The following is a 26,045-nucleotide window of genomic DNA, read 5'->3' on the forward strand; positions in this document are numbered from 1 at the left end:
CAGCCAGTAGCGAGGGTTCTGGTGTTATCCATGGAACCCTTGGTGGCAGAGTGGCACCTCCAAGCATGTCCGTGGGCGACTAACAACCATTTCCTTCGGTATGGCCCCATGGCTTTCCATGATGTCATTTGAAGGAGGTGGTTTCAAAAAGGCTCACACCGACTAGCAGGTTCTATACAATACACATGAGCCTTGACACCTTCCAAGGTACTGGATATCTGGGGGCGGCGGGATACTGAGCTACCTGTGAGGCGATAGCTGGATAGAAAGTGAGCATAATTGCATTGGCCGGGAATCGAACCCGGGCCTCCCGCGTGGCAGGCGAGAATTCTACCACTGAACCACCAATGCTCTTTGGCAGGACACATGTGGCTTCCCTGGCCTGACAGGTGCTAAAAGGTGCTGCTTTAGGCCATGGTAACCATCTCTGTGAATACATTCAGATGTGGGTCAAGTCCACCCAAAGACATGCCTTTCTTCAGCCGTACACACCACCACTGTGAACATGTAGGACAGCCCATTGCGTCTTTGAGGCTAGAAAGCCTTTCCATTGGAGAAGAAAAGCCCCAAGACTGGGCCAGAGCTTTTTCTAAGTACCTTTGACTTGGGGTTGACTTGTCAAAATCAATGTCAGTGCCTATTAATCTACCTTGCGACTTTGCCGGATGGACCCACTCCCCATTCACATCCGTAGGAGATCTTTAGAGGGGCTCCACATTGGCCTGATGTGAGACTCTGCAAAGTCAATAGGAGCTGCCTGAAACAGAGAGGAACCGATCTTTTCCCATGAAAGCCTTCTATAAGCAGAATGTGGAAAGTGGCCGTGGAGCGGCAGGCAAGGTTGCCTCCCAGCCAAAGAATTTCCTGAAGTTTTTGTCCCGTAGGACCGGTAGCATATTACATCCTCCTATTTTTGCTGGGTCTTCCGGCCTGGAGCAGAGTGGCGCAGCGGAAGCGTGCTGGGCCCATAACCCAGAGGTCGATGGATCGAAACCATCCTCTGCTAAGTTGACCTTTTTCTCTGGCAATCTCTCTTTCTTTGCTTAGGCAAAGGGCTTTCTTTCACCCAGAAAATGCTTTGATTAATCGGGGAGCACACCGCAGACAGCCCGGCAACAAACCCAGCCCTCAATGCGCCAAGTCCCCTACACGTGCTGTCTTTCAGCTCTTTGCTTTCACTTGTCTAATCTGTCCATCCTAAGACAAAACTCATACAATATTCCAACAGTCTGAACTGTGGAATTCATTGATCTATTCATAGATTTCTTGAGGGAGATTGTTGATAAATATTTCTGTCCCAAACAGAGGATCTTCTCCAACCCAGTCTGCACGAGGGCCACCATATTTCCTCTGACCATTGACCTGTACCGGGTTAATATGACATCTTTCCATCCACTCCGCAAGGGAAGATTTATTGTCTTTATACAGAGTTGTAATCCAAGCCTCGCTCTCAGCGTTCATCGCGTTGTTGTCCATCATTGGAGAATGATCTGCCCTCTCTATGGGCCCTAATCAGTGGGCAGAAGGCTAGCCCCTAGTTCCCTCCAAAAGCCCTGTTCTGGTTGGGTCTGTGACACTTCTGTGTCAAGGAAGTGGGACGTGATTGTGGTGATAAAACCAGTGGAAACCTCTCAGCTTCTACATGGCACTTGCACTTTTTGCACTAATGGAATATTGTCTCTTGGCCATGGAAGGCTGGCCGTGCTTTGGGTAATAGATTGCTTTGGTCCAACACTGCCTTGCGCGACTTCTGGCAGGCAAAGCAAGCACTTTATGCTTTGTGTTAGTCCTTCTGTGTCAATTTATGGGCTGAAGCCACATCTGCCCGAGAGTGTCAACGCCATGGCACATGTTACGAGGATGACTCCTGCTTGGCCTTTTGACTAGAGAGGCGAGGCTTTTCCCACAGCGCTCAGTGCCGAGCCTGAAGAAAAAAAAAATCCAAAGCAGGTCACCCCACGTGAGGGCTTTCCTTTGGAGGATGCGGGCATTGATCCCGCTACCTCTCGCATGCTAAGCGAGCGCTCTACCACTTGAGCTAATCCCCCTTGGCTCCGGTGCTTTTTTTGCGCTCTCGTTGATCACTGCTCTCTTATGTGCTACGCGGCATAAAGTCCACCATCTGTTTTGTGTAACTGTGTTTCATTCAGCACAGCACAATGCAGCATCCCAGTGCTATATACCACCTGCCAGCAATCAACTCCTTCACTGCCACCAACAATTGCCTCTCTCACTAGCACTGTTGCCAGAGATGCAATCTTCAAGCGCAAAGGATTAAAAATCACCTTTTTACCCCGTACGCTGCTTATTGACATGACACATTAGGTCTACATTCCACAGACTCAAAGCATAGATATATTTCCTCATTTTTTACTACTTGCAGCTTCACATTTAAATGCTGTATATACATCTAAGATCACCCAGAATGCAATCTGGAAACCAACCATCAGATGGCATCAGAACACTTACCACGTTAGATAGCTATATCTCCAGGCACCTCCCCGTGTCAGCATTGATGGGTTAGGCTGTGGCCGCTAGACACCAAGACAGCCTCCATTTTCCCAATTTCAAAGGTTTTCACTCTTCCTCCACAGAGGTCCCTTTTTTCTTTCCTGAGAATTTGGACAGCAGAATCCCTTGGGAAGAAGCTCCTTCTCCAGCCAGTAGCGAGGGTTCTGGTGTTATCCATGGAACCCTTGGTGGCAGAGTGGCACCTCCAAGCATGTCCGTGGGCGACTAACAACCATTTCCTTCGGTATGGCCCCATGGCTTTCCATGATGTCATTTGAAGGAGGTGGTTTCAAAAAGGCTCACACCGACTAGCAGGTTCTAGACAATACACATGAGCCTTGACACCTTCCAAGGTACTGGATATCTGGGGGCGGCGGGATACTGAGCTACCTGTGAGGCGATAGCTGGATAGAAAGTGAGCATAATTGCATTGGCCGGGAATCGAACCCGGGCCTCCCGCGTGGCAGGCGAGAATTCTACCACTGAACCACCAATGCTCTTTGGCAGGACACATGTGGCTTCCCTGGCCTGACAGGTGCTAAAAGGTGCTGCTTTAGGCCATGGTAACCATCTCTGTGAATACATTCAGATGTGGGTCAAGTCCACCCAAAGACATGCCTTTCTTCAGCCGTACACACCACCACTGTGAACATGTAGGACAGCCCATTGCGTCTTTGAGGCTAGAAAGCCTTTCCATTAGAGAAGAAAAGCCCCAAGACGGGGCCAGAGCTTTTTCTAAGTACCTTTGACTTGGGGTTGACTTGTCAAAATCAATGTCAGTGCCTATTAATCTACCTTGCGACTTTGCCGGATGGACCCACTCCCCATTCACATCCGTAGGAGATCTTTAGAGGGGCTCCACATTGGCCTGATGTGATACTCTGCAAAGTCAATAGGAGCTGCCTGAAACAGAGAGGAACCGATCTTTTCCCATGAAAGCCTTCTATAAGCAGAATGTGGAAAGTGGCCGTGGAGCGGCAGGAGAGGTTGCCTCCCAGCCAAAGAATTTCCTGAAGTTTTTGTCCCATAGGACCGGTAGCATATTACATCCTCCTATTTTTGCTGGGTCTTCCGGCCTGGAGCAGAGTGGCGCAGCGGAAGCGTGCTGGGCCCATAACCCAGAGGTCGATGGATCGAAACCATCCTCTGCTAAGTTGACCTTTTTCTCTGGCAATCTCTCTTTCTTTGCTTAGGCAAAGGGCTTTCTTTCACCCAGAAAATGCTTTGATTAATCGGGGAGCACACCGCAGACAGCCCGGCAACAAACCCAGCCCTCAATGAGCCAAGTCCCCTACACGTGCTGTCTTTCAGCTCTTTGCTTTCACTTGTCTAATCTGTCCATCCTAAGACAAAACTCATACAATATTCCAACAGTCTGAACTGTGGAATTCATTGATCTATTCATAGATTTCTTGAGGGAGATTGTTGATAAATATTTCTGTCCCAAACAGAGGATCTTCTCAGACCCAGTCTGCACGAGGGCCACCATATTTCCTCTGACCATTGACCTGTACCGGGTTAATATGACATCTTTCCATCCACTCCGCAAGGGAAGATTTATTGTCTTTATACAGAGTTGTAATCCAAGCCTCGCTCTCAGCGTTCATCGCGTTGTTGTCCATCATTGGAGAATGATCTGCTCTCTCCATGGGCCCTAATCAGTGGGCAGAAGGCTAGCCCCTAGTTCCCTCCAAAAGCCCTGTTCTGGTTGGGTCTGTGACACTTCTGTGTCAAGGAAGTGGGACGTGATTGTGGTGATAAAACCAGTGGAAACCTCTCAGCTTCTACATGGCACTTGCACTTTTTGCACTAATGGAATATTGTCTCTTGGCCATGGAAGGCTGGCCGTGCTTTGGGTAATAGATTGCTTTGGTCCAACACTGCCTTGCGCGACTTCTGGCAGGCAAAGCAAGCACTTTATGCTTTGTGTTAGTCCTTCTGTGTCAATTTATGGGCTGAAGCCACATCTGCCCGAGAGTGTCAACGCCATGGCACATGTTACGAGGATGACTCCTGCTTGGCCTTTTGACTAGAGAGGCGAGGCTTTTCCCACAGCGCTCAGTGCCGAGCCTGAAGAAAAAAAAAATCCAAAGCAGGTCACCCCACGTGAGGGCTTTCCTTTGGAGGATGCGGGCATTGATCCCGCTACCTCTCGCATGCTAAGCGAGCGCTCTACCACTTGAACTAATCCCCCTTGGCTCCGGTGCTTTCTTTGCGCTCTCGTTGATCACTGCTCTCTTATGTGCTACGCGGCATAAAGTCCACCATCTGTTTTGTGTAACTGTGTTTCATTCAGCACAGCACAATGCAGCATCCCAGTGCTATATACCACCTGCCAGCAATCAACTCCTTCACTGCCACCAACAATTGCCTCTCTCACTAGCACTGTTGCCAGAGATGCAATCTTCAAGCGCAAAGGATTAAAAATCACCTTTTTACCCCGTACGCTGCTTATTGACATGACACATTAGGTCTACATTCCACAGACTCAAAGCATAGATATATTTCCTCATTTTTTACTACTTGCAGCTTCACATTTAAATGCTGTATATACATCTAAGATCACCCAGAATGCAATCTGGAAACCAACCATCAGATGGCATCAGAACACCTACCACGTTAGATAGCTATATCTCCAGGCACCTCCCCGTGTCAGCATTGATGGGTTAGGCTGTGGCCGCTAGACACCAAGACAGCCTCCATTTTCCCAATTTCAAAGGTTTTCACTCTTCCTCCACAGAGGTCCCTTTTTTCTTTCCTGAGACTTTGGACAGCAGAATCCCTTGGGAAGAAGCTCCTTCTCCAGCCAGTAGCGAGGGTTCTGGTGTTATCCATGGAACCCTTGGTGGCAGAGTGGCACCTCCAAGCATGTCCGTGGGCGACTAACAACCATTTCCTTCGGTATGGCCCCATGGCTTTCCATGATGTCATTTGAAGGAGGTGGTTTCAAAAAGGCTCACACCGACTAGCAGGTTCTAGACAATACACATGAGCCTTGACACCTTCCAAGGTACTGGATATCTGGGGGCGGCGGGATACTGAGCTACCTGTGAGGCGATAGCTGGATAGAAAGTGAGCATAATTGCATTGGCCAGGAATCGAACCAGGGCCTCCCGCGCGGCAGGCGAGAATTCTACCACTGAACCACCAATGCTCTTTGGCAGGACACATGTGGCTTCCCTGGCCTGACAGGTGCTAAAAGGTGCTGCTTTAGGCCATGGTAACCATCTCTGTGAATACATTCAGATGTGGGTCAAGTCCACCCAAAGACATGCCTTTCTTCAGCCGTACACACCACCACTGTGAACATGTAGGACAGCCCATTGCGTCTTTGAGGCTAGAAAGCCTTTCCATTGGAGAAGAAAAGCCCCAAGACTGGGCCAGAGCTTTTTCTAAGTACCTTTGACTTGGGGTTGACTTGTCAAAATCAATGTCAGTGCCTATTAATCTACCTTGCGACTTTGCCGGATGGACCCACTCCCCATTCACATCCGTAGGAGATCTTTAGAGGGGCTCCACATTGGCCTGATGTGAGACTCTGCAAAGTCAATAGGAGCTGCCTGAAACAGAGAGGAACCGATCTTTTCCCATGAAAGCCTTCTATAAGCAGAATGTGGAAAGTGGCCGTGGAGCGGCAGGCGAGGTTGCCTCCCAGCCAAAGAATTTCCTGAAGTTGTTGTCCCGTAGGACCGGTAGCATATTACATCCTCCTATTTTTGCTGGGTCTTCCGGCCTGGAGCAGAGTGGCGCAGCGGAAGCGTGCTGGGCCCATAACCCAGAGGTCGATGGATCGAAACCATCCTCTGCTAAGTTGACCTTTTTCTCTGGCAATCTCTCTTTCTTTGCTTAGGCAAAGGGCTTTCTTTCACCCAGAAAATGCTTTGATTAATCGGGGAGCACACCGCAGACAGCCCGGCAACAAACCCAGCCCTCAATGCGCCAAGTCCCTTACACGTGCTGTCTTTCAGCTCTTTGCTTTCACTTGTCTAATCTGTCCATCCTAAGACAAAACTCATACAATATTCCAACAGTCTGAACTGTGGAATTCATTGATCTATTCATAGATTTCTTGAGGGAGATTGTTGATAAATATTTCAGTCCCAAACAGAGGATCTTCTCCAACCCAGTCTGCACGAGGGCCACCATATTTCCTCTGACCATTGACCTGTACCGGGTTAATATGACATCTTTCCATCCACTCCGCAAGGGAAGATTTATTGTCTTTATACAGAGTTGTAATCCAAGCCTCGCTCTCAGCGTTCATCGCGTTGTTGTCCATCATTGGAGAATGATCTGCTCTCTCCATGGGCCCTAATCAGTGGGCAGAAGGCTAGCCCCTAGTTCCCTCCAAAAGCCCTGTTCTGGTTGGGTCTGTGACACTTCTGTGTCAAGGAAGTGGGACGTGATTGTGGTGATAAAACCAGTGGAAACCTCTCAGCTTCTACATGGCACTTGCACTTTTTGCACTAATGGAATATTGTCTCTTGGCCATGGAAGGCTGGCCGTGCTTTGGGTAATAGATTGCTTTGGTCCAACACTGCCTTGCGCGACTTCTGGCAGGCAAAGCAAGCACTTTATGCTTTGTGTTAGTCCTTCTGTGTCAATTTATGGGCTGAAGCCACATCTGCCCGAGAGTGTCAACGCCATGGCACATGTTACGAGGATGACTCCTGCTTGGCCTTTTGACTAGAGAGGCGAGGCTTTTCCCACAGCGCTCAGTGCCGAGCCTGAAGAAAAAAAAAATCCAAAGCAGGTCACCCCACATGAGGGCTTTCCTTTGGAGGATGCGGGCATTGATCCCGCTACCTCTCGCATGCTAAGCGAGCGCTCTACCACTTGAGCTAATCCCCCTTGGCTCCGGTGCTTTCTTTGCGCTCTCGTTGATCACTGCTCTCTTATGTGCTACGCGGCATAAAGTCCACCATCTGTTTTGTGTAACTGTGTTTCATTCAGCACAGCACAATGCAGCATCCCAGTGCTATATACCACCTGCCAGCAATCAACTCCTTCACTGCCACCAACAATTGCCTCTCTCACTAGCACAGTTGCCAGAGATGCAATCTTCAAGCGCAAAGGATTAAAAATCACCTTTTTACCCCGTACGCTGCTTATTGACATGACACATTAGGTCTACATTCCACAGACTCAAAGCATAGATATATTTCCTCATTTTTTACTACTTGCAGCTTCACATTTAAATGCTGTATATACATCTAAGATCACCCAGAATGCAATCTGGAAACCAACCATCAGATGGCATCAGAACACCTACCACGTTAGATAGCTATATCTCCAGGCACCTCCCCGTGTCAGCATTGATGGGTTAGGCTGTGGCCGCTAGACACCAAGACAGCCTCCATTTTCCCAATTTCAAAGGTTTTCACTCTTCCTCCACAGAGGCCCCTTTTTTCTTTCCTGAGACTTTGGACAGCAGAATCCCTTGGGAAGAAGCTCCTTCTCCAGCCAGTAGCGAGGGTTCTGGTGTTATCCATGGAACCCTTGGTGGCAGAGTGGCACCTCCAAGCATGTCCGTGGGCGACTAACAACCATTTCCTTCGGTATGGCCCCATGGCTTTCCATGATGTCATTTGAAGGAGGTGGTTTCAAAAAGGCTCACACCGACTAGCAGGTTCTAGACAATACACATGAGCCTTGACACCTTCCAAGGTACTGGATATCTGGGGGCGGCGGGATACTGAGCTACCTGTGAGGCGATAGCTGGATAGAAAGTGAGCATAATTGCATTGGCCGGGAATCGAACCCGGGCCTCCCGCGTGGCAGGCGAGAATTCTACCACTGAACCACCAATGCTCTTTGGCAGGACACATGTGGCTTTCCTGGCCTGACAGGTGCTAAAAGGTGCTGCTTTAGGCCATGGTAACCATCTCTGTGAATACATTCAGATGTGGGTCAAGTCCACCCAAAGACATGCCTTTCTTCAGCCGTACACACCACCACTGTGAACATGTAGGACAGCCCATTGCGTCTTTGAGGCTAGAAAGCCTTTCCATTGGAGAAGAAAAGCCCCAAGACGGGGCCAGAGCTTTTTCTAAGTACCTTTGACTTGGGGTTGACTTGTCAAAATCAATGTCAGTGCCTATTAATCTACCTTGCGACTTTGCCGGATGGACCCACTCCCCATTCACATCCGTAGGAGATCTTTAGAGGGGCTCCACATTGGCCTGATGTGAGACTCTGCAAAGTCAATAGGAGCTGCCTGAAACAGAGAGGAACCGATCTTTTCCCATGAAAGCCTTCTATAAGCAGAATGTGGAAAGTGGCCGTGGAGCGGCAGGCGAGGTTGCCTCCCAGCCAAAGAATTTCCTGAAGTTTTTGTCCCGTAGGACCGGTAGCATATTACATCCTCCTATTTTTGCTGGGTCTTCCGGCCTGGAGCAGAGTGGCGCAGCGGAAGCGTGCTGGGCCCATAACCCAGAGGTCGATGGATCGAAACCATCCTCTGCTAAGTTGACCTTTTTCTCTGGCAATCTCTCTTTCTTTGCTTAGGCAAAGGGCTTTCTTTCACCCAGAAAATGCTTTGATTAATCGGGGAGCACACCGCAGACAGCCCGGCAACAAACCCAGCCCTCAATGCGCCAAGTCCCCTACATGTGCTGTCTTTCAGCTCTTTGCTTTCACTTGTCTAATCTGTCCATCCTAAGACAAAACTCATACAATATTCCAACAGTCTGAACTGTGGAATTCATTGATCTATTCATAGATTTCTTGAGGGAGATTGTTGATAAATATTTCTGTCCCAAACAGAGGATCTTCTCCAACCCAGTCTGCACGAGGGCCACCATATTTCCTCTGACCATTGACCTGTACCGGGTTAATATGACATCTTTCCATCCACTCCGCAAGGGAAGATTTATTGTCTTTATACAGAGTTGTAATCCAAGCCTCGCTCTCAGCGTTCATCGCGTTGTTGTCCATCATTGGAGAATGATCTGCTCTCTCCATGGGCCCTAATCAGTGGGCAGAAGGCTAGCCCCTAGTTCCCTCCAAAAGCCCTGTTCTGGTTGGGTCTGTGACACTTCTGTGTCAAGGAAGTGGGACGTGATTGTGGTGATAAAACCAGTGGAAACCTCTCAGCTTCTACATGGCACTTGCACTTTTTGCACTAATGGAATATTGTCTCTTGGCCATGGAAGGCTGGCCGTGCTTTGGGTAATAGATTGCTTTGGTCCAACACTGCCTTGCGCGACTTCTGGCAGGCAAAGCAAGCACTTTATGCTTTGTGTTAGTCCTTCTGTGTCAATTTATGGGCTGAAGCCACATCTGCCCGAGAGTGTCAACGCCATGGCACATGTTACGAGGATGACTCCTGCTTGGCCTTTTGACTAGAGAGGCGAGGCTTTTCCCACAGCGCTCAGTGCCGAGCCTGAAGAAAAAAAAAATCCAAAGCAGGTCACCCCACGTGAGGGCTTTCCTTTGGAGGATGCGGGCATTGATCCCGCTACCTCTCGCATGCTAAGCGAGCGCTCTACCACTTGAGCTAATCCCCCTTGGCTCCGGTGCTTTCTTTGCGCTCTCGTTGATCACTGCTCTCTTATGTGCTACGCGGCATAAAGTCCACCATCTGTTTTGTGTAACTGTGTTTCATTCAGCACAGCACAATGCAGCATCCCAGTGCTATATACCACCTGCCAGCAATCAACTCCTTCACTGCCACCAACAATTGCCTCTCTCACTAGCACTGTTGCCAGAGATGCAATCTTCAAGCGCAAAGGATTAAAAATCACCTTTTTACCCCGTACGCTGCTTATTGACATGACACATTAGGTCTACATTCCACAGACTCAAAGCATAGATATATTTCCTCATTTTTTACTACTTGCAGCTTCACATTTAAATGCTGTATATACATCTAAGATCACCCAGAATGCAATCTGGAAACCAACCATCAGATGGCATCAGAACACCTACCACGTTAGATAGCTATATCTCCAGGCACCTCCCCGTGTCAGCATTGATGGGTTAGGCTGTGGCCGCTAGACACCAAGACAGCCTCCATTTTCCCAATTTCAAAGGTTTTCACTCTTCCTCCACAGAGGTCCCTTTTTTCTTTCCTGAGACTTTGGACAGCAGAATCCCTTGGGAAGAAGCTCCTTCTCCAGCCAGTAGCGAGGGTTCTGGTGTTATCCATGGAACCCTTGGTGGCAGAGTGGCACCTCCAAGCATGTCCGTGGGCGACTAACAACCATTTCCTTCGGTATGGCCCCATGGCTTTCCATGATGTCATTTGAAGGAGGTGGTTTCAAAAAGGCTCACACCGACTAGCAGGTTCTAGACAATACACATGAGCCTTGACACCTTCCAAGGTACTGGATATCTGGGGGCGGCGGGATACTGAGCTACCTGTGAGGCGATAGCTGGATAGAAAGTGAGCATAATTGCATTGGCCGGGAATCGAACCCGGGCCTCCCGCGTGGCAGGTGAGAATTCTACCACTGAACCACCAATGCTCTTTGGCAGGACACATGTGGCTTCCCTGGCCTGACAGGTGCTAAAAGGTGCTGCTTTAGGCCATGGTAACCATCTCTGTGAATACATTCAGATGTGGGTCAAGTCCACCCAAAGACATGCCTTTCTTCAGCCGTACACACCACCACTGTGAACATGTAGGACAGCCCATTGCGTCTTTGAGGCTAGAAAGCCTTTCCATTGGAGAAGAAAAGCCCCAAGACTGGCCCAGAGCTTTTTCTAAGTACATTTGACTTGGGGTTGACTTGTCAAAATCAATGTCAGTGCCTATTAATCTACCTTGCGACTTTGCCGGATGGACCCACTCCCCATTCACATCCGTAGGAGATCTTTAGAGGGGCTCCACATTGGCCTGATGTGAGACTCTGCAAAGTCAATAGGAGCTGCCTGAAACAGAGAGGAACCGATCTTTTCCCATGAAAGCCTTCTATAAGCAGAATGTGGAAAGTGGCCGTGGAGCGGCAGGCGAGGTTGCCTCCCAGCCAAAGAATTTCCTGAAGTTTTTGTCCCGTAGGACCGGTAGCATATTACATCCTCCCATTTTTGCTGGGTCTTCCGGCCTGGAGCAGAGTGGCGCAGCGGAAGCGTGCTGGGCCCATAACCCAGAGGTCGATGGATCGAAACCATCCTCTGCTAAGTTGACCTTTTTCTCTGGCAATCTCTCTTTCTTTGCTTAGGCAAAGGGCTTTCTTTCACCCAGAAAATGCTTTGATTAATCGGGGAGCACACCGCAGACAGCCCGGCAACAAACCCAGCCCTCAATGCGCCAAGTCCCCTACACGTGCTGTCTTTCAGCTCTTTGCTTTCACTTGTCTAATCTGTCCATCCTAAGACAAAACTCATACAATATTCCAACAGTCTGAACTGTGGAATTCATTGATCTATTCATAGATTTCTTGAGGGAGATTGTTGATAAATATTTCTGTCCCAAACAGAGGATCTTCTCCAACCCAGTCTGCACGAGGGCCACCATATTTCCTCTGACCATTGACCTGTACCGGGTTAATATGACATCTTTCCATCCACTCCGCAAGGGAAGATTTATTGTCTTTATACAGAGTTGTAATCCAAGCCTCGCTCTCAGCGTTCATCGCGTTGTTGTCCATCATTGGAGAATGATCTGCTCTCTCCATGGGCCCTAATCAGTGGGCAGAAGGCTAGCCCCTAGTTCCCTCCAAAAGCCCTGTTCTGGTTGGGTCTGTGACACTTCTGTGTCAAGGAAGTGGGACGTGATTGTGGTGATAAAACCAGTGGAAACCTCTCAGCTTCTACATGGCACTTGCACTTTTTGCACTAATGGAATATTGTCTCTTGGCCATGGAAGGCTGGCCGTGCTTTGGGTAATAGATTGCTTTGGTCCAACACTGCCTTGCGCGACTTCTGGCAGGCAAAGCAAGCACTTTATGCTTTGTGTTAGTCCTTCTGTGTCAATTTATGGGCTGAAGCCACATCTGCCCGAGAGTGTCAACGCCATGGCACATGTTACGAGGATGACTCCTGCTTGGCCTTTTGACTAGAGAGGCGAGGCTTTTCCCACAGCGCTCAGTGCCGAGCCTGAAGAAAAAAAAAATCCAAAGCAGGTCACCCCACGTGAGGGCTTTCCTTTGGAGGATGCGGGCATTGATCCCGCTACCTCTCGCATGCTAAGCGAGCGCTCTACCACTTGAGCTAATCCCCCTTGGCTCCGGTGCTTTCTTTGCGCTCTCGTTGATCACTGCTCTCTTATGTGCTACGCGGCATAAAGTCCACCATCTGTTTTGTGTAACTGTGTTTCATTCAGCACAGCACAATGCAGCATCCCAGTGCTATATACCACCTGCCAGCAATCAACTCCTTCACTGCCACCAACAATTGCCTCTCTCACTAGCACTGTTGCCAGAGATGCAATCTTCAAGCGCAAAGGATTAAAAATCACCTTTTTACCCCGTACGCTGCTTATTGACATGACACATTAGGTCTACATTCCACAGACTCAAAGCATAGATATATTTCCTCATTTTTTACTACTTGCAGCTTCACATTTAAATGCTGTATATACATCTAAGATCACCCAGAATGCAATCTGGAAACCAACCATCAGATGGCATCAGAACACCTACCACGTTAGATAGCTATATCTCCAGGCACCTCCCCGTGTCAGCATTGATGGGTTAGGCTGTGGCCGCTAGACACCAAGACAGCCTCCATTTTCCCAATTTCAAAGGTTTTCACTCTTCCTCCACAGAGGTCCCTTTTTTCTTTCCTGAGACTTTGGACAGCAGAATCCCTTGGGAAGAAGCTCCTTCTCCAGCCAGTAGCGAGGGTTCTGGTGTTATCCATGGAACCCTTGGTGGCAGAGTGGCACCTCCAAGCATGTCCGTGGGCGACTAACAACCATTTCCTTCGGTATGGCCCCATGGCTTTCCATGATGTCATTTGAAGGAGGTGGTTTCAAAAAGGCTCACACCGACTAGCAGGTTCTAGACAATACACATGAGCCTTGACACCTTCCAAGGTACTGGATATCTGGGGGCGGCGGGATACTGAGCTACCTGTGAGGCGATAGCTGGATAGAAAGTGAGCATAATTGCATTGGCCGGGAATCGAACCCGGGCCTCCCGCGTGGCAGGCGAGAATTCTACCACTGAACCACCAATGCTCTTTGGCAGGACACATGTGGCTTCCCTGGCCTGACAGGTGCTAAAAGGTGCTGCTTTAGGCCATGGTAACCATCTCTGTGAATACATTCAGATGTGGGTCAAGTCCACCCAAAGACATGCCTTTCTTCAGCCGTACACACCACCACTGTGAACATGTAGGACAGCCCATTGCGTCTTTGAGGCTAGAAAGCCTTTCCATTGGAGAAGAAAAGCCCCAAGACTGGGCCAGAGCTTTTTCTAAGTACCTTTGACTTGGGGTTGACTTGTCAAAATCAATGTCAGTGCCTATTAATCTACCTTGCGACTTTGCCGGATGGACCCACTCCCCATTCACATCCGTAGGAGATCTTTAGAGGGGCTCCACATTGGCCTGATGTGAGACTCTGCAAAGTCAATAGGAGCTGCCTGAAACAGAGAGGAACCGATCTTTTCCCATGAAAGCCTTCTATAAGCAGAATGTGGAAAGTGGCCGTGGAGCGGCAGGCGAGGTTGCCTCCCAGCCAAAGAATTTCCTGAAGTTTTTGTCCCGTAGGACCGGTAGCATATTACATCCTCCTATTTTTGCTGGGTCTTCTGGCCTTGGCCTGGAGCAGAGTGGCGCAGCGGAAGCGTGCTGGGCCCATAACCCAGAGGTCGATGGATCGAAACCATCCTCTGCTAAGTTGACCTTTTTCTCTGGCAATCTCTCTTTCTTTGCTTAGGCAAAGGGCTTTCTTTCACCCAGAAAATGCTTTGATTAATCGGGGAGCACACCGCAGACAGCCCGGCAACAAACCCAGCCCTCAATGCGCCAAGTCCCCTACACGTGCTGTCTTTCAGCTCTTTGCTTTCGCTTGTCTAATCTGTCCATCCTAAGACAAAACTCATACAATATTCCAACAGTCTGAACTGTGGAATTCATTGATCTATTCATAGATTTCTTGAGGGAGATTGTTGATAAATATTTCTGTCCCAAACAGAGGATCTTCTCCAACCCAGTCTGCACGAGGGCCACCATATTTCCTCTGACCATTGACCTGTACCGGGTTAATATGACATCTTTCCATCCACTCCGCAAGGGAAGATTTATTGTCTTTATACAGAGTTGTAATCCAAGCCTCGCTCTCAGCGTTCATCGCGTTGTTGTCCATCATTGGAGAATGATCTGCTCTCTCCATGGGCCCTAATCAGTGGGCAGAAGGCTAGCCCCTAGTTCCCTCCAAAAGCCCTGTTCTGGTTGGGTCTGTGACACTTCTGTGTCAAGGAAGTGGGACGTGATTGTGGTGATAAAACCAGTGGAAACCTCTCAGCTTCTACATGGCACTTGCACTTTTTGCACTAATGGAATATTGTCTCTTGGCCATGGAAGGCTGGCCGTGCTTTGGGTAATAGATTGCTTTGGTCCAACACTGCCTTGCGCGACTTCTGGCAGGCAAAGCAAGCACTTTATGCTTTGTGTTAGTCCTTCTGTGTCAATTTATGGGCTGAAGCCACATCTGCCCGAGAGTGTCAACGCCATGGCACATGTTACGAGGATGACTCCTGCTTGGCCTTTTGACTAGAGAGGCGAGGCTTTTCCCACAGCGCTCAGTGCCGAGCCTGAAGAAAAAAAAAATCCAAAGCAGGTCACCCCACGTGAGGGCTTTCCTTTGGAGGATGCGGGCATTGATCCCGCTACCTCTCGCATGCTAAACGAGCGCTCTACCACTAGAGCTAATCCCCCTTGGCTCCGGTGCTTTCTTTGCGCTCTCGTTGATCACTGCTCTCTTATGTGGTACGCGGCATAAAGTCCACCATCTGTTTTGTGTAACTGTGTTTCATTCAGCACAGCACAATGCAGCATCCCAGTGCTATATACCACCTGCCAGCAATCAACTCCTTCACTGCCACCAACAATTGCCTCTCTCACTAGCACTGTTGCCAGAGATGCAATCTTTAAGCGCAAAGGATTAAAAATCACCTTTTTACCCCGTACGCTGCTTATTGACATGACACATTAGGTCTACATTCCACAGACTCAAAGCATAGATATATTTCCTCATTTTTTACTACTTGCAGCTTCACATTTAAATGCTGTATATACATCTAAGATCACCCAGAATGCAATCTGGAAACCAACCATCAGATGGCATCAGAACACCTACCACGTTAGATAGCTATATCTCCAGGCACCTCCCCGTGTCAGCATTGATGGGTTAGGCTGTGGCCGCTAGACACCAAGACAGCCTCCATTTTCCCAATTTCAAAGGTTTTCACTCTTCCTCCACAGAGGTCCCTTTTTTCTTTCCTGAGACTTTGGACAGCAGAATCCCTTGGGAAGAAGCTCCTTCTCCAGCCAGTAGCGAGGGTTCTGGTGTTATCCATGGAACCCTTGGTGGCAGAGTGGCACCTCCAAGCATGTCCGTGGGCGACTAACAACCATTTCCTTCGGTATGGCCCCATGGCTTTCCATGATGTCATTTGAAGGAGGTGGTTTCAAAAAGGCTCACACCGACTAGCAGGTTCTAGACAATACACATGAGCCTTGACACCTTCCAAGGTACTGGATATCTGGGGGCGGCGGGATACTGAGCTACCTGTGAGGCGATAGCTGGATAGAAAGTGAGCATAATTGCATTGGCTGGGAATCGAACCCGGGCCTCCCGCGTGGCAGGCGAGAATTCTACCACTGAACCACCAATGCTCTTTGGCAGGGCACATGTGGCTTCCCTGGCCTGACAGGTGCTAAAAGGTGCTGCTTTAGGCCATGGTAACCATCTCTGTGAATACATTCAGATGTGGGTCAAGTCCACCCAAAGACATGCCTTTCTTCAGCCGTACACACCACCACTGTGAACATGTAGGACAGCCCATTGCGTCTTTGAGGCTAGAAAGCCTTTCCATTGGAGAAGAAAAGCCCCAAGACTGGGCCAGAGCTTTTTCTAAGTACCTTTGACTTGGGGTTGACTTGTCAAAATCAATGTCAGTGCCTATTAATCTACCTTGCGACTTTGCCGGATGGACCCACTCCCCATTCACATCCGTAGGAGATCTTTAGAGGGGCTCCACATTGGCCTGATGTGAGACTCTGCAAAGTCAATAGGAGCTGCCTGAAACAGAGAGGAACCGATCTTTTCCCATGAAAGCCTTCTATAAGCAGAATGTGGAAAGTGGCCGTGGAGCGGCAGGCGAGGTTGCCTCCCAGCCAAAGAATTTCCTGAAGTTTTTGTCCCGTAGGACCGGTAGCATATTACATCCTCCTATTTTTGCTGGGTCTTCCGGCCTGGAGCAGAGTGGCGCAGCGGAAGCATGCTGGGCCCATAACCCAGAGGTCGATGGATCGAAACCATCCTCTGCTAAGTTGACCTTTTTCTCTGGCAATCTCTCTTTCTTTGCTTAGGCAAAGGGCTTTCTTTCACCCAGAAAATGCTTTGATTAATCGGGGAGCACACCGCAGACAGCCCGGCAACAAACCCAGCCCTCAATGAGCCAAGTCCCCTACACGTGCTGTCTTTCAGCTCTTTGCTTTCACTTGTCTAATCTGTCCATCCTAAGACAAAACTCATACAATATTCCAACAGTCTGAACTGTGGAATTCATTGATCTATTCATAGATTTCTTGAGGGAGATTGTTGATAAATATTTCTGTCCCAAACAGAGGATCTTCTCCAACCCAGTCTGCACGAGGGCCACCATATTTCCTCTGACCATTGACCTGTACCGGGTTAATATGACATCTTTCCATCCACTCCGCAAGGGAAGATTTATTGTCTTTATACAGAGTTGTAATCCAAGCCTCGCTCTCAGCGTTCATCGCGTTGTTGTCCATCATTGGAGAATGATCTGCTCTCTCCATGGGCCCTAATCAGTGGGCAGAAGGCTAGCCCCTAGTTCCCTCCAAAAGCCCTGTTCTGGTTGGGTCTGTGACACTTCTGTGTCAAGGAAGTGGGACGTGATTGTGGTGATAAAACCAGTGGAAACCTCTCAGCTTCTACATGGCACTTGCACTTTTTGCACTAATGGAATATTGTCTCTTGGCCATGGAAGGCTGGCCGTGCTTTGGGTAATAGATTGCTTTGGTCCAACACTGCCTTGCGCGACTTCTGGCAGGCAAAGCAAGCACTTTATGCTTTGTGTTAGTCCTTCTGTGTCAATTTATGGGCTGAAGCCACATCTGCCCGAGAGTGTCAACACCATGGCACATGTTACGAGGATGACTCCTGCTTGGCCTTTTGACTAGAGAGGCGAGGCTTTTCCCACAGCGCTCAGTGCCGAGCCTGAAGAAAAAAAAAATCCAAAGCAGGTCACCCCACGTGAGGGCTTTCCTTTGGAGGATGCGGGCATTGATCCCGCTACCTCTTGCATGCTAAGCGAGCGCTCTACCACTTGAGCTAATCCACCTTGGCTCCGGTGCTTTCTTTGCGCTCTCGTTGATCACTGCTCTCTTATGTGCTACGCGGCATAAAGTCCACCATCTGTTTTGTGTAACTGTGTTTCATTCAGCACAGCACAATGCAGCATCCCAGTGCTATATACCACCTGCCAGCAATCAACTCCTTCACTGCCACCAACAATTGCCTCTCTCACTAGCACTGTTGCCAGAGATGCAATCTTCAAGCGCAAAGGATTAAAAATCACCTTTTTACCCCGTACGCTGCTTATTGACATGACACATTAGGTCTACATTCCACAGACTCAAAGCATAGATATATTTCCTCATTTTTTACTACTTGCAGCTTCACATTTAAATGCTGTATATACATCTAAGATCACCCAGAATGCAATCTGGAAACCAACCATCAGATGGCATCAGAACACCTACCACGTTAGATAGCTATATCTCCAGGCACCTCCCCGTGTCAGCATTGATGGGTTAGGCTGTGGCCGCTAGACACCAAGACAGCCTCCATTTTCCCAATTTCAAAGGTTTTCACTCTTCCTCCACAGAGGTCCCTTTTTTCTTTCCTGAGACTTTGGACAGCAGAATCCCTTGGGAAGAAGCTCCTTCTCCAGCCAGTAGCGAGGGTTCTGGTGTTATCCATGGAACCCTTGGTGGCAGAGTGGCACCTCCAAGCATGTCCGTGGGCGACTAACAACCATTTCCTTCGGTATGGCCCCATGGCTTTCCATGATGTCATTTGAAGGAGGTGGTTTCAAAAAGGCTCACACCGACTAGCAGGTTCTAGACAATACACATGAGCCTTGACACCTTCCAAGGTACTGGATATCTGGGGGCGGCGGGATACTGAGCTACCTGTGAGGCGATAGCTGGATAGAAAGTGAGCATAATTGCATTGGCCGGGAATCGAACCCGGGCCTCCCGCGTGGCAGGTGAGAATTCTACCACTGAACCACCAATGCTCTTTGGCAGGACACATGTGGCTTCCCTGGCCTGACAGGTGCTAAAAGGTGCTGCTTTAGGCCATGGTAACCATCTCTGTGAATACATTCAGATGTGGGTCAAGTCCACCCAAAGACATGCCTTTCTTCAGCCGTACACACCACCACTGTGAACATGTAGGACAGCCCATTGCGTCTTTGAGGCTAGAAAGCCTTTCCATTGGAGAAGAAAAGCCCCAAGACTGGGCCAGAGCTTTTTCTAAGTACCTTTGACTTGGGGTTGACTTGTCAAAATCAATGTCAGTGCCTATTAATCTACCTTGCGACTTTGCCGGATGGACCCACTCCCCATTCACATCCGTAGGAGATCTTTAGAGGGGCTCCACATTGGCCTGATGTGAGACTCTGCAAAGTCAATAGGAGCTGCCTGAAACAAAGAGGAACCGATCTTTTCCCATGAAAGCCTTCTATAAGCAGAATGTGGAAAGTGGCCGTGGAGCGGCAGGCGAGGTTGCCTCCCAGCCAAAGAATTTCCTGAAGTTTTTGTCCCGTAGGACCGGTAGCATATTACATCCTCCTATTTTTGCTGGGTCTTCCGGCCTGGAGCAGAGTGGTGCAGCGGAAGCGTGCTGGGCCCATAACCCAGAGGTCGATGGATCGAAACCATCCTCTGCTAAGTTGACCTTTTTCTCTGGCAATCTCTCTTTCTTTGCTTAGGCAAAGGGCTTTCTTTCACCCAGAAAATGCTTTGATTAATCGGGGAGCACACCGCAGACAGCCCGGCAACAAACCCAGCCCTCAATGCGCCAAGTCCCCTACACGTGCTGTCTTTCAGCTCTTTGCTTTCACTTGTCTAATCTGTCCATCCTAAGACAAAACTCATACAATATTCCAACAGTCTGAACTGTGGAATTCATTGATCTATTCATAGATTTCTTGAGGGAGATTGTTGATAAATATTTCTGTCCCAAACAGAGGATCTTCTCCAACCCAGTCTGCACGAGGGCCACCATATTTCCTCTGACCATTGACCTGTACCGGGTTAATATGACATCTTTCCATCCACTCCGCAAGGGAAGATTTATTGTCTTTATACAGAGTTGTAATCCAAGCCTCGCTCTCAGCGTTCATCGCGTTGTTGTCCATCATTGGAGAATGATCTGCTCTCTCCATGGGCCCTAATCAGTGGGCAGAAGGCTAGCCCCTAGTTCCCTCCAAAAGCCCTGTTCTGGTTGGGTCTGTGACACTTCTGTGTCAAGGAAGTGGGACGTGATTGTGGTGATAAAACCAGTGGAAACCTCTCAGCTTCTACATGGCACTTGCACTTTTTGCACTAATGGAATATTGTCTCTTGGCCATGGAAGGCTGGCCGTGCTTTGGGTAATAGATTGCTTTGGTCCAACACTGCCTTGCGCGACTTCTGGCAGGCAAAGCAAGCACTTTATGCTTTGTGTTAGTCCTTCTGTGTCAATTTATGGGCTGAAGCCACATCTGCCCGAGAGTGTCAACGCCATGGCACATGTTACGAGGATGACTCCTGCTTGGCCTTTTGACTAGAGAGGCGAGGCTTTTCCCACAGCGCTCAGTGCCGAGCCTGAAGAAAAAAAAAATCCAAAGCAGGTCACCCCACGTGAGGGCTTTACTTTGGAGGATGCGGGCATTGATCCCGCTACCTCTCGCATGCTAAGCGAGCGCTCTACCACTTGAGCTAATCCCCCTTGGCTCCGGTGCTTTCTTTGCGCTCTCGTTGATCACTGCTCTCTTATGTGCTACGCGGCATAAAGTCCACCATCTGTTTTGTGTAACTGTGTTTCATTCAGCACAGCACAATGCAGCATCCCAGTGCTATATACCACCTGCCAGCAATCAACTCCTTCACTGCCACCAACAATTGCCTCTCTCACTAGCACTGTTGCCAGAGATGCAATCTTCAAGCGCAAAGGATTAAAAATCACCTTTTTACCCCGTACGCTGCTTATTGACATGACACATTAGGTCTACATTCCACAGACTCAAAGCATAGATATATTTCCTCATTTTTTACTACTTGCAGCTTCACATTTAAATGCTGTATATACATCTAAGATCACCCAGAATGCAATCTGGAAACCAACCATCAGATGGCATCAGAACACCTACCACGTTAGATAGCTATATCTCCAGGCACCTCCCCGTGTCAGCATTGATGGGTTAGGCTGTGGCCGCTAGACACCAAGACAGCCTCCATTTTCCCAATTTCAAAGGTTTTCACTCTTCCTCCACAGAGGTCCCTTTTTTCTTTCCTGAGACTTTGGACAGCAGAATCCCTTGGGAAGAAGCTCCTTCTCCAGCCAGTAGCGAGGGTTCTGGTGTTATCCATGGAACCCTTGGTGGCAGAGTGGCACCTCCAAGCATGTCCGTGGGCGACTAACAACCATTTCCTTCGGTATGGCCCCATGGCTTTCCATGATGTCATTTGAAGGAGGTGGTTTCAAAAAGGCTCACACCGACTAGCAGGTTCTAGACAATACACATGAGCCTTGACACCTTCCAAGGTACTGGATATCTGGGGGCGGCGGGATACTGAGCTACCTGTGAGGCGATAGCTGGATAGAAAGTGAGCATAATTGCATTGGCCGGGAATCGAACCCGGGCCTCCCGCGTGGCAGGCGAGAATTCTACCACTGAACCACCAATGCTCTTTGGCATGACACATGTGGCTTCCCTGGCCTGACAGGTGCTAAAAGGTGCTGCTTTAGGCCATGGTAACCATCTCTGTGAATACATTCAGATGTGGGTCAAGTCCACCCAAAGACATGCCTTTCTTCAGCCGTACACACCACCACTGTGAACATGTAGGACAGCCCATTGCGTCTTTGAGGCTAGAAAGCCTTTCCATTGGAGAAGAAAAGCCCCAAGACTGGGCCAGAGCTTTTTCTAAGTACCTTTGACTTGGGGTTGACTTGTCAAAATCAATGTCAGTGCCTATTAATCTACCTTGCGACTTTGCCGGATGGACCCACTCCCCATTCACATCCGTAGGAGATCTTTAGAGGGGCTCCACATTGGCCTGATGTGAGACTCTGCAAAGTCAATAGGAGCTGCCTGAAACAGAGAGGAACCGATCTTTTCCCATGAAAGCCTTCTATAAGCAGAATGTGGAAAGTGGCCGTGGAGCGGCAGGCGAGGTTGCCTCCCAGCCAAAGAATTTCCTGAAGTTTTTGTCCCGTAGGACCGGTAGCATATTACATCCTCCTATTTTTGCTGGGTCTTCCGGCCTGGAGCAGAGTGGCGCAGCGGAAGCGTGCTGGGCCCATAACCCAGAGGTCGATGGATCGAAACCATCCTCTGCTAAGTTGACCTTTTTCTCTGGCAATCTCTCTTTCTTTGCTTAGGCAAAGGGCTTTCTTTCACCCAGAAAATGCTTTGATTAATCGGGGAGCACACCGCAGACAGCCCGGCAACAAACCCAGCCCTCAATGCGCCAAGTCCCCTACACGTGCTGTCTTTCAGCTCTTTGCTTTCACTTGTCTAATCTGTCCATCCTAAGACAAAACTCATACAATATTCCAACAGTCTGAACTGTGGAATTCATTGATCTATTCATAGATTTCTTGAGGGAGATTGTTGATAAATATTTCTGTCCCAAACAGAGGATCTTCTCCAACCCAGTCTGCACGAGGGCCACCATATTTCCTCTGACCATTGACCTGTACCGGGTTAATATGACATCTTTCCATCCACTCCGCAAGGGAAGATTTATTGTCTTTATACAGAGTTGTAATCCAAGCCTCGCTCTCAGCGTTCATCGCGTTGTTGTCCATCATTGGAGAATGATCTGCTCTCTCCATGGGCCCTAATCAGTGGGCAGAAGGCTAGCCCCTAGTTCCCTCCAAAAGCCCTGTTCTGGTTGGGTCTGTGACACTTCTGTGTCAAGGAAGTGGGACGTGATTGTGGTGATAAAACCAGTGGAAACCTCTCAGCTTCTACATGGCACTTGCACTTTTTGCACTAATGGAATATTGTCTCTTGGCCATGGAAGGCTGGCCGTGCTTTGGGTAATAGATTGCTTTGGTCCAACACTGCCTTGCGCGACTTCTGGCAGGCAAAGCAAGCACTTTATGCTTTGTGTTAGTCCTTCTGTGTCAATTTATGGGCTGAAGCCACATCTGCCCGAGAGTGTCAACGCCATGGCACATGTTACGAGGATGACTCCTGCTTGGCCTTTTGACTAGAGAGGCGAGGCTTTTCCCACAGCGCTCAGTGCCGAGCCTGAAGAAAAAAAAAATCCAAAGCAGGTCACCCCACGTGAGGGCTTTCCTTTGGAGGATGCGGGCATTGATCCCGCTACCTCTCGCATGCTAAGCGAGCGCTCTACCACTTGAGCTAATCCCCCTTGGCTCCGGTGCTTTCTTTGCGCTCTCGTTGATCACTGCTCTCTTATGTGCTACGCGGCATAAAGTCCACCATCTGTTTTGTGTAACTGTGTTTCATTCAGCACAGCACAATGCAGCATCCCAGTGCTATATACCACCTGCCAGCAATCAACTCCTTCACTGCCACCAACAATTGCCTCTCTCACTAGCACTGTTGCCAGAGATGCAATCTTCAAGCGCAAAGGATTAAAAATCACCTTTTTACCCCGTACGCTGCTTATTGACATGACACATTAGGTCTACATTCCACAGACTCAAAGCATAGATATATTTCCTCATTTTTTACTACTTGCAGCTTCACATTTAAATGCTGTATATACATCTAAGATCACCCAGAATGCAATCTGGAAACCAACCATCAGATGGCATCAGAACACCTACCACGTTAGATAGCTATATCTCCAGGCACCTCCCCGTGTCAGCATTGATGGGTTAGGCTGTGGCTGCTAGACACCAAGACAGCCTCCATTTTCCCAATTTCAAAGGTTTTCACTCTTCCTCCACAGAGGTCCCTTTTTTCTTTCCTGAGACTTTGGACAGCAGAATCCCTTGGGAAGAAGCTCCTTCTCCAGCCAGTAGCGAGGGTTCTGGTGTTATCCATGGAACCCTTGGTGGCAGAGTGGCACCTCCAAGCATGTCCGTGGGCGACTAACAACCATTTCCTTCGGTATGGCCCCATGGCTTTCCATGATGTCATTTGAAGGAGGTGGTTTCAAAAAGGCTCACACCGACTAGCAGGTTCTAGACAATACACATGAGCCTTGACACCTTCCAAGGTACTGGATATCTGGGGGCGGCGGGATACTGAGCTACCTGTGAGGCGATAGCTGGATAGAAAGTGAGCATAATTGCATTGGCCGGGAATCGAACCCGGGCCTCCCGCGTGGCAGGCGAGAATTCTACCACTGAACCACCAATGCTCTTTGGCAGGACACATGTGGCTTCCCTGGCCTGACAGGTGCTAAAAGGTGCTGCTTTAGGCCATGGTAACCATCTCTGTGAATACATTCAGATGTGGGTCAAGTCCACCCAAAGACATGCCTTTCTTCAGCCGTACACACCACCACTGTGAACATGTAGGACAGCCCATTGCGTCTTTGAGGCTAGAAAGCCTTTCCATTGGAGAAGAAAAGCCCCAAGACTGGGCCAGAGCTTTTTCTAAGTACCTTTGACTTGGGGTTGACTTGTCAAAATCAATGTCAGTGCCTATTAATCTACCTTGCGACTTTGCCGGATGGACCCACTCCCCATTCACATCCGTAGGAGATCTTTAGAGGGGCTCCACATTGGCCTGATGTGAGACTCTGCAAAGTCAATAGGAGCTGCCTGAAACAGAGAGGAACCGATCTTTTCCCATGAAAGCCTTCTATAAGCAGAATGTGGAAAGTGGCCGTGGAGCGGCAGGCGAGGTTGCCTCCCAGCCAAAGAATTTCCTGAAGTTTTTGTCCCGTAGGACCGGTAGCATATTACATCCTCCTATTTTTGCTGGGTCTTCCGGCCTGGAGCAGAGTGGCGCAGCGGAAGCGTGCTGGGCCCATAACCCAGAGGTCGATGGATCGAAACCATCCTCTGCTAAGTTGACCTTTTTCTCTGGCAATCTCTCTTTCTTTGCTTAGGCAAAGGGCTTTCTTTCACCCAGAAAATGCTTTGATTAATCGGGGAGCACACCGCAGACAGCCCGGCAACAAACCCAGCCCTCAATGCGCCAAGTCCCCTACACGTGCTGTCTTTCAGCTCTTTGCTTTCACTTGTCTAATCTGTCCATCCTAAAACAAAACTCATACAATATTCCAACAGTCTGAACTGTGGAATTCATTGATGTATTCATAGATTTCTTGAGGGAGATTGTTGATAAATATTTCTGTCCCAAACAGAGGATCTTCTCCAACCCAGTCTGCACGAGGGCCACCATATTTCCTCTGACCATTGACCTGTACCGGGTTAATATGACATCTTTCCATCCACTCCGCAAGGGAAGATTTATTGTCTTTATACAGAGTTGTAATCCAAGCCTCGCTCTCAGCGTTCATCGCGTTGTTGTCCATCATTGGAGAATGATCTGCTCTCTCCATGGGCCCTAATCAGTGGGCAGAAGGCTAGCCCCTAGTTCCCTCCAAAAGCCCTGTTCTGGTTGGGTCTGTGACACTTCTGTGTCAAGGAAGTGGGACGTGATTGTGGTGATAAAACCAGTGGAAACCTCTCAGCTTCTACATGGCACTTGCACTTTTTGCACTAATGGAATATTGTCTCTTGGCCATGGAAGGCTGGCCGTGCTTTGGGTAATAGATTGCTTTGGTCCAACACTGCCTTGCGCGACTTCTGGCAGGCAAAGCAAGCACTTTATGCTTTGTGTTAGTCCTTCTGTGTCAATTTATGGGCTGAAGCCACATCTGCCCGAGAGTGTCAACGCCATGGCACATGTTACGAGGATGACTCCTGCTTGGCCTTTTGACTAGAGAGGCGAGGCTTTTCCCACAGCGCTCAGTGCCGAACCTGAAGAAAAAAAAAATCCAAAGCAGGTCACCCCACGTGAGGGCTTTCCTTTGGAGGATGCGGGCATTGATCCTGCTACCTCTCGCATGCTAAGCGAGCGCTCTACCACTTGAGCTAATCCCCCTTGGCTCCGGTGCTTTTTTTGCGCTCTCGTTGATCACTGCTCTCTTATGTGCTACGCGGCATAAAGTCCACCATCTGT

The 26,045-nt window shown here is 49.0% G+C and overlaps 14 non-coding genes across 14 annotated transcripts; all 14 read right to left on the reverse strand.

The window, feature by feature from the left end:
• Nucleotides 1-280: 280 nt before the first annotated feature.
• Nucleotides 281-351, reverse strand: TRNAG-GCC (transfer RNA glycine (anticodon GCC)). Its single transcript has one exon. It is a non-coding gene; the product is annotated as a tRNA-Gly (tRNA).
• Nucleotides 352-1,975: 1,624 nt separating this feature from the next.
• Nucleotides 1,976-2,048, reverse strand: TRNAA-AGC (transfer RNA alanine (anticodon AGC)). The gene has a single exon. It is a non-coding gene; the product is annotated as a tRNA-Ala (tRNA).
• An 889-nt stretch (nucleotides 2,049-2,937) lies between these two features.
• Nucleotides 2,938-3,008, reverse strand: TRNAG-GCC (transfer RNA glycine (anticodon GCC)). Its single transcript has one exon. It is a non-coding gene; the product is annotated as a tRNA-Gly (tRNA).
• Nucleotides 3,009-7,289: 4,281 nt separating this feature from the next.
• Nucleotides 7,290-7,362, reverse strand: TRNAA-AGC (transfer RNA alanine (anticodon AGC)). The gene has a single exon. It is a non-coding gene; the product is annotated as a tRNA-Ala (tRNA).
• An 889-nt stretch (nucleotides 7,363-8,251) lies between these two features.
• TRNAG-GCC (transfer RNA glycine (anticodon GCC)) lies at nucleotides 8,252-8,322 on the reverse strand. The gene has a single exon. It is a non-coding gene; the product is annotated as a tRNA-Gly (tRNA).
• Nucleotides 8,323-9,946: 1,624 nt separating this feature from the next.
• On the reverse strand, nucleotides 9,947-10,019 carry TRNAA-AGC (transfer RNA alanine (anticodon AGC)). The gene has a single exon. It is a non-coding gene; the product is annotated as a tRNA-Ala (tRNA).
• An 889-nt stretch (nucleotides 10,020-10,908) lies between these two features.
• On the reverse strand, nucleotides 10,909-10,979 carry TRNAG-GCC (transfer RNA glycine (anticodon GCC)). The gene has a single exon. It is a non-coding gene; the product is annotated as a tRNA-Gly (tRNA).
• A 1,624-nt stretch (nucleotides 10,980-12,603) lies between these two features.
• On the reverse strand, nucleotides 12,604-12,676 carry TRNAA-AGC (transfer RNA alanine (anticodon AGC)). The gene has a single exon. It is a non-coding gene; the product is annotated as a tRNA-Ala (tRNA).
• Nucleotides 12,677-13,565: 889 nt separating this feature from the next.
• Nucleotides 13,566-13,636, reverse strand: TRNAG-GCC (transfer RNA glycine (anticodon GCC)). Its single transcript has one exon. It is a non-coding gene; the product is annotated as a tRNA-Gly (tRNA).
• A 5,249-nt stretch (nucleotides 13,637-18,885) lies between these two features.
• Nucleotides 18,886-18,956, reverse strand: TRNAG-GCC (transfer RNA glycine (anticodon GCC)). Its single transcript has one exon. It is a non-coding gene; the product is annotated as a tRNA-Gly (tRNA).
• Nucleotides 18,957-20,580: 1,624 nt separating this feature from the next.
• TRNAA-AGC (transfer RNA alanine (anticodon AGC)) lies at nucleotides 20,581-20,653 on the reverse strand. The gene has a single exon. It is a non-coding gene; the product is annotated as a tRNA-Ala (tRNA).
• Nucleotides 20,654-21,542: 889 nt separating this feature from the next.
• Nucleotides 21,543-21,613, reverse strand: TRNAG-GCC (transfer RNA glycine (anticodon GCC)). The gene has a single exon. It is a non-coding gene; the product is annotated as a tRNA-Gly (tRNA).
• A 1,624-nt stretch (nucleotides 21,614-23,237) lies between these two features.
• TRNAA-AGC (transfer RNA alanine (anticodon AGC)) lies at nucleotides 23,238-23,310 on the reverse strand. The gene has a single exon. It is a non-coding gene; the product is annotated as a tRNA-Ala (tRNA).
• Nucleotides 23,311-24,199: 889 nt separating this feature from the next.
• On the reverse strand, nucleotides 24,200-24,270 carry TRNAG-GCC (transfer RNA glycine (anticodon GCC)). Its single transcript has one exon. It is a non-coding gene; the product is annotated as a tRNA-Gly (tRNA).
• Nucleotides 24,271-26,045: the final 1,775 nt, after the last annotated feature.

This window comes from Staurois parvus, unplaced genomic scaffold (genome assembly GCF_062004578.1).
Source record: "Staurois parvus isolate SC_StPar_1 unplaced genomic scaffold, SC_StPar_1.0 ptg002404l, whole genome shotgun sequence".
NCBI lineage: Eukaryota > Metazoa > Chordata > Amphibia > Anura > Ranidae > Staurois > Staurois parvus.